Source organism: Otolemur garnettii, unplaced genomic scaffold, assembly GCF_000181295.1.
Source record: "Otolemur garnettii isolate 467f Iridium unplaced genomic scaffold, OtoGar3 scaffold00003, whole genome shotgun sequence".
NCBI lineage: Eukaryota > Metazoa > Chordata > Mammalia > Primates > Galagidae > Otolemur > Otolemur garnettii.
The window spans coordinates 47,735,301-47,742,093 of record NW_003852398.1 but is presented as its reverse complement, the minus strand read 5'-3'; the positions used below and the strand labels follow the sequence as shown (position 1 = coordinate 47,742,093).

Here is a 6,793-nt window from a genome sequence, read left to right as displayed (position 1 = left end):
CACACTGGGCTGTTCCCCCAAAGATAATGGAGGTGCTGTTAGCAGAGAAGGGGTAATGATGACTGGTAAACAAACAAAAACAGTCTTCCCCCGAGTGTTTTCAAGGGAGAACAGGGAGACGGGGAGGGGCTTTGCTCCTTGCGTTCATTTTTCCATTTAAACGTAATTTCCGCTGTGCGCTATTTGCCTGGTGTTGTTACTAAGGAAATGTACGTACTTTGTCTCTCAAAACAGAAATAGTTCATATTGATGGGAGGAAGAGGGGCCTTTTAGGAGAGCATCATCTGCCGTGCGTATGAGAAACAAGCTAGTTTTGTTTAAAGAGGAAGAATTCAGCTGAACAGAGAAAGAACATTCCAGAAATTAAAAACGTTTGCATCTTTTGAGGTCTTTTAGGCTCAGGACAGTTCTTTAGATTGGAAGAGGGTGTGTAAAGTCAGAGAAGCAGAGTCTGCGTCCGAGCTCATGTCCTGTCCCAAGCACAGAGGGAAGGAAGCACCTTTCCGCGGTTGTACGTTGTCACTGGGTCCCCGGGGACTCCTAAGCCGGTCGGCAGAGGGCGCCATTCCCCAAGAAATCAGCGCGCGCGGCCTCGCGGGGGGCCCGGGGCGGTTTTCCAGCAAGTCCAGGGGTTTATCCCTCCGCCCCGCCTTTGGGGAGCAGGCACTCGCACCCTCACCCGGTCCCCACCTCTCGCCCCACCTTCCAGCCACTTCGCTGCTTCGTCGCACGCTCTTTCACGGCTAATCACCCTTCCTTTCTCGGTCCCATGTTTGCGCTCCCTCCCTTGACACCACGGAGGACGCACCGTCCACTCCACTTGGGCGTTCTGGCGCTGGCCCCTGTCCGCAACTAGAACACTTTCTGGGGACTCTGACGAAGGGCTCACACTCACTGAACGTGGGCCAGTCCGCAGACGGACATCCACTCTGCCACTCTTTCACTCATCCCTCTGCGGTGTCCCCAGGGTTTGCCAACTTCGTGACCGGGCCATTGGTAGGGTCACCCCCAGGCGGTGGAAGCCGCTCGGGCAGGGCGCCCCGCGTGCAGGGTCGGGTGCAGGGGCGGACCGGGAGGATCCAGCCGTTTGCACCCGAGACTGCCCGCGGCGGCGCCAGGCGACACCCCCCAGCGGCCACTGCCCCGGCGGCAGCAGCTGCAGCAGCGGCAACTGCTCGCACCCGGCCCCGGCTCGGGTTACTTCCCTCCTCCTGCAGCATCTCCAGCCAGACAGGGGAAACCTTGTTCAAGTTTGCAGCAAGTTCTTTTCCCGAGACGCAAAACTGGGGGTCTGGGAACGCGTCGAGACCCGCCTCCCTTCCCGCGTCTCCCCTCTGCGCTTGAACGACGACTCCTGAGTATCGCTGTCTTCTGGGACGCTACTTGGGCACTAACTACGCTGTTTGGAACAGATTTTGTGTCTTGTCTGGCCCAGACTGAAGTCCGAGTGAAAAAGGCTGCGCTGCGAATCTCGAGATCTCCGGACCCGGGTAAGAGTTGGGCAAACTCTACTCCGGTGGCCGCCGGGCTGGGGCCGGCGCGGGCGGGGGGCGCTTTCCCTTAGCCGGGAAGCCCAAGTGCTGCGTGATGGGGCGAGTTGGGGCTGAGTTGTTTACGTACTTCTTGAGGGTTTATTGTTAGGGTTTGCATTTGAATTGGTCACTTGAGATAGTCTAGGAAATTGTTATTTTTGATGGGAGATGGCCTCATTGCGCAGTTTATTTTGCATAATATCTGCCCTTGGTTTCCCTTGCCTGTGTGTGTTCCGTGTTGACGGGAGACATAGCTGGATGTAGAGAGATTTGGGGGAATCAGCCTGAGACTGAAAACCAGTTTCAGCGGGCCCCTTTTCTCCAGATCCCCTTAACTTCTCCGGTGGGATCTCAGCTTGTTCTGTAAACTTTTCTTTCTCTAGTCCTGATGCTCGGGTTGCGCGGATAACTCCCAGGGTCCTGGGGTTCTCCCTCTTCCTAGGTTCTCAGCGTTCTTTAGGGGGGTCAGGGTCACAGGCTGGGTCCTTTAGACCAGAGGGTCCTTGTCGGAATGCTTGGCTCTTTAGAGAATACTGGAGCTGACCGTTCTTCACATGATGATCACTTAAGAAAGATTTATCCTATGTTTGTCTTAAATTCCTTTGATCTAAGACTTTTACCCTGCTTTAGGGAAATATTTTGTTCTTTTTTTTTTTCTCCCTGAAAATATATACATATTTTTGATGACACTACTGTGTATATGGAATTTGGTGATAATGCTTACTACTGTTTTAGAAAATGTCCTTACACAAGCACCCATGATGTTCTTTAGGGGAAGGTCAGAGCTTGGGATTTATTAGCCAAAATCAGTCATTATTACCCTTTTAGGCAGTAATAACTCTACTGTGGCAAGGCGAGGAGAATGCCATTCCTTCTTGGTTTCCTTATTCCTTTATGTCCTGGGTCTCACTTTGTGTATAGTCTCCCCAATAAAAAAGCCTTTATTCCTTATGGATGGAAAGCCTAGAGCCAAATTATAATATCCAGATATGTCATCTTCCTGACAGGAGTGCTCCAAGAGGTCAGCCTGCAGGGAACTTTGAGAAGTTAAAGAGCTCAGTTGGTAACCTCCAGGGGCCAGGCAGCCCAGGTTCCGTTCTCAACCCTGCCACTTTCCGTTGACGGATTTTGGACAAGTTATTCAACCTCTCTGTCCCACATCTATAAAATTGGGGTGATAATAAGAGTGCTTATACCAGAGGGTTGTTAAGGGATTAAAGTGCTAACGCATGTGGAGCGCTAACGAGGCTGATAGGAGGCTCGGGAGGTATGTATTAGCTGTTATTATTATATAGCTACCATTAGCTGCTGTTGTGTTACGCCATAATACAGCCTTTATTAGCTTTCAGCAAGTGTTACGTAGTTCCTACCTGCCTGGGCTTTGGAGGCTGTGCTCACGTGGGAGCCTCACTGCCTACTGTCAAACTTAGCTCACATGTGGTCTTTGTTATTGCTTTTTGTTGGTGCACTCCCAGTGGAAAAAATGGTGCATGTCGCAAGGCTGGGACTTGGGGATTTGTAGAAGGATAGGTCCTGGATGGGCACCAAAGAGTGGCTGAAACAGGTTAGAAAGTGGGACATCTGTGCACTGTTCACAAGCTGGATACCACCTAAAAAATCCTTTGCATTGACCCATTTTGTTAGAGTTGACTCATTCTTTCACTAAGTATTGACGAAGCATCTATTACATTTCAAGCACTGTTCTAGGTTTTCTATTATTTAAGTGTTTTTTGGTATGAGTATTTGCTTTATGCCCCTTCCGCCCCCTTCCCCATTTCAGGTGTGTCAGGGCTTTCTGTGACACAGCACTCTGTAAATTAAATCCCAAATACTTGTTAGTTGCAGTGACTTTAATCACTGTCAAAAAGCATAAAGAGCATGTTGCGTTAAGAATCAAACAAAATATTCAGTATGACCTCAGCAAGTTGCTCCTCCGTTTAGGCTTCGGTTCCACCATGTATGAACTTGTGGGGGAGGTGGGGCTAGAGGTGAATAATCTCCAGCACTTCTTCTGCCTCGACAGTCTACATCTGCTGCCTTACTTTGCTGGTGGCTGTTTCTCAGTCCCCTTTTTTTCTTTTAACATTTTTTTTAGGCACATAAATTATGCCACTTCCATTTTTGCATATTAATCAAAGTGAGTAATGATGCTAATGATTAATAAAAAGAGAAAAGCATTTACTTCTACTCGTATTACATCTACCCTCCTGGATGTGGGGGGGGGAGCTCATTAAAAATGTTAGATTGCTGATACGTGACCACTTTTGACCTAGATAAAAATGGCCACTTTGTATGGTTCAAGCTATTATAAATCCTGGCCCCTTAGGCCTTGATTCAGAAGCAGTAACCTTGGGTGAGGTGTCAAAAATGTCCGCAGTCTTACAAGTTCCCCAGGTGACTCTAATGCAAAGACAAGTCCCAGACTTAATTTAGCAGCAGTGGATTCACGTCCTTTATGATTGTCTGCTCAGTCTAATAGCATGTATCTAAAATACAGATCTGATCATGTCATTCCCTTGCTTGCAAATTCTTTGGCAGGTTTCCAGATGGTGAACATCAGTGTCACCCAGGTGCCTGTTTAAAATACAGATTCCAGAGCTTCAGCTCAGATGTAAGGGCCAGACATCTGCATTTTGAGCAGATCTCCAAGTGACTTTGATAGAGATGACCACGGACCACGTTTGGAGAAACACTGGCTCATAGCTTAACTCCTCACTCTTTAACATGATACACCAGACCACACTTGCTTCTCTGCTTCCCTAAACACAGCCATCCAGCCTCTGCTGCTACTGACCTTGTTACTGTTCCAGGAATCCATTGCGCTCTGCCACTGTTCTGTGCCCTAGAAATGGGGTTGGGGGTTAGGGTGCCCTCTGCTAGAAAAGTCTTTGCCCTTCTTCTTGGACTGACTACTTACTACTCATTTATTTTTGAAAATAAAGTTCAAATCTCTTTGTAGACTTTACCTCTGAAGCTTTTCCTAATTTTCTCATAAACGTAATGCTATCTCACGAGTGTTCCCATTCTACCTTCAGCCGTGTTTGTTATCTGAATGTTTATCCCCAACAAGTTGGTGAGTTTATCATTCCTTGTTGTAAGCCCTTATACAAATAAATGGCTGGCACAGAGCAGTTACGTAGTAAATGCTAAAGAATGTGGGAGAAGGGCAACTACGTGAACGACAGTTGACATTTTCTTAGCACACAAAGTGTTTTGGAGGAATGAGGAAACACCACATGCCACCAAATTAATGTTAAGTGTTCAACATCACGGCAGTATGATGAAGAGCTGAGCTTATCCTATGGGACAGTTTTGGTTTGGCTGTTGAAATGACAGTGTCAGAGCACTGGAAAGGAAGTGCTGATACCATAAAAATAACTTTGTCCTGTGTTTTTGAGTTTATGAAACACTTTTGCATCTGTTTTTGTATTTGATCAGACATACGGTGACTAGTTCAATACTGCCTTTTCTACGTTGCTGAAAGGATACCTGAAAGCAGGTCCCACGATTGTACAAAAGCTGACATGTTATAAGGGATTCTGGTCCCAGAAAGCCAAATAAATCATAACATGACTATCTAATTATACCCTGCTGTTTAGACACAGCACTCAGTGTATACTCCTTTCTTTAGTTTTTGCCTTTAAACTTTTCATGATTATGGTTATTTCCTCCTCATTTAAACAACAGTTGGCTTGTTCAAGTTCAATAATGTCTGATTCAGATTAAAGATTTGCCATTTCAGGCACGTCTAGTAACTTCTATCTTTGTCTTGCATGAATTTTATGAGACAAATTCTTCTCATAATTACCGTAAGGTTTATAATTTCCCATTTTCCATTCATTTTGTATAATAATGACAATATGAGTAACATCTGAGTAAGTGAACAACTTTTGGTGTAATGAAAAGTAACCGTAATGTTGCAAAAATTGACTACTGGATCCTGGGTAGGTCCCCCATAAAATAGACAAGAAAACATGTCCATTCATGATCTGATGCATGAAATCCCCATGACTTAGGGTAGGGTGGTAGCAGCATCAGTGAGTGTGGTCCCGCCATCCAGATGTTGGGATTCAAGCAAAGCAATATTAAGGACTGCCTACACTCTCAGTTTCTCAAGAGTGAGCATCTTGTATTTAGTTTTAAAAATAAGCTTAGTTTTGAGAATTAATGTAGGATTCATTGGGTCCTATTGATTTGTCTTCTTAATTCTATTTTCAAAATGAACTTTTTCTACCTTAGTGTGAGATTACATCATTTTATGCCTGGACTTCTGCAAGTCTTTTAACTGGTTTCCTAACTCTTTATTCAGTTATTCATTCAGTCACTTCCTCATTCATTCATTATCTCTGTCTAAACCTACAAAGATTGTATATTTATCTTGTCTCTCTTTTCTTTACCTTTCAAGATTATTGTTCGCCATGATCTTTTTTTAAAAAAAAATTAGTTATTGCAGAGGATCAATTCGGAGTACTTAATAAAAGGATCTCTCATACTCATAAGGAAAAAGAAGATGCAAACCAATGTTATTTTACTTTATAGAACTTTATTTGTAAAATTGTAAGTTGCCATGTAATGTTGCTTGATAATGAATGCTGTGTGCCACTGACCATTCTGGACCATGCGAATGTAATAATACATCCTGTTATTATCACTGTTCATTTCTAGCAATTTCCTTACTTGTTTCATTTTTAGTGATTTATGTATACTCCCAGATAAAGGAACTATGTAAAGCATTTTAACCACCTCAATTTCCTACTCAGAGGGCAATAAATCATGCCCCTCCCATCTTCTAAGACAAAGACAATGATATTTCAGTATGGTAGCTTCATCTTGATAGGTACATGTGCAGGATATTAGCATCTGTTAAAAACATCTTATCATTGGGAGCAAAAGGCCCCATCCTTAGAGAGTAACTGAGCGTCTTGTCACTGACATGTTGTCGGACCCAGATGAGCTGTACAGATTTGGCTTGTTCTAAACATATCCACAGGTGGTTCTATGATGGGTCTTTGGAATACCTTCTGGTAAGGAATTTTGTCTGTTTTAAAAAATATTTTTTGACCACAAATTGAAAACCAACCAACACAAATTTAACTTATTCCTTGCTGAAAGAAACAGAAGTATGGCGTCTTTGTGTTGGGCATAGAAGACTGATTCTGTAATCTAAAGAAAAGATTTTAAAGACCTGCCTCCCACTGACATCTTGAGAAGGGGATGTTATTTATTTTGCATGAAGAATTGATGAACGTGAGGATAACGAA

The 6,793-nt window shown here is 44.4% G+C and overlaps 1 protein-coding gene across 1 annotated transcript in view; it reads left to right on the top strand.

Moving 5' to 3' along the window:
• The first annotated feature begins 1,209 nt into the window (after positions 1–1,209).
• The window catches only part of MEGF10 (multiple EGF like domains 10), a 154,181-nt gene continuing 148,597 nt past the window's right edge, over positions 1,210–6,793 (top strand). The window contains exon 1 of the mRNA XM_012807665.2: positions 1,210–1,490. The gene's annotated coding sequence lies outside the window, so the exon portion shown is untranslated. The remainder of the gene's footprint in view (positions 1,491–6,793) is intronic.